Raw genomic sequence first — 601 nt, 5'->3', positions numbered from 1 at the left:
TTGGGGTTTCCCTGCCCCGGGGCAGCCAGCCATCAAAGCTCCCAAAGCATCACCTGCGTCAGTATCCCCGTGCTGCCCTGCTTCCCTCCCCCATGACCCATCACAGCAGGGAGCAGAGGAGCCCCGGACCCCAAGCCCCAACCCCTACCCAGCGGGGCAGCAGCCCCAGCCCTACCCAGATCCCTCCTTATAAGGGCCCCAGTCTCCCTCTTTTTCCCTCCAGCCCTTACCTGTTGCAGCTAGTCTGCAGGCTGCCTGGGGCCACATGCATGTCCATGCTCATGGCCAGCCTGCAGGCAAAATCCACGGGGTTTTCATGTAAAACAAGAAATCCATGTTTGCCTCTGATAAAAGATAATATCCGGGGTCAACTCCATCTTTTCATAGGAAATGGAAAACCCTGGTAATGACAATACATCAAATGGGTCCCTGGTAATGACAATACATCAGAGCAGGCTGGCTGCATGTCTATGGGTGATAAAGTGCCATTAGCTTTTCTGTCATCCGCAAACTTGGACAGAGTACACTTCACTTCCTCATCCAAGTCACTGATGAAGACATTAAAGAGTATCGGTCCAAGGACCGAGCCCTGCTGGACCCC

The sequence above is a fragment of the Alligator sinensis genome, unplaced genomic scaffold (assembly GCF_000455745.1).
Source record: "Alligator sinensis unplaced genomic scaffold, ASM45574v1 scaffold816_1, whole genome shotgun sequence".
In the NCBI taxonomy this organism is placed as follows: Eukaryota; Metazoa; Chordata; order Crocodylia; family Alligatoridae; genus Alligator; species Alligator sinensis.
Note: the sequence above shows the minus strand (reverse complement) of the source record.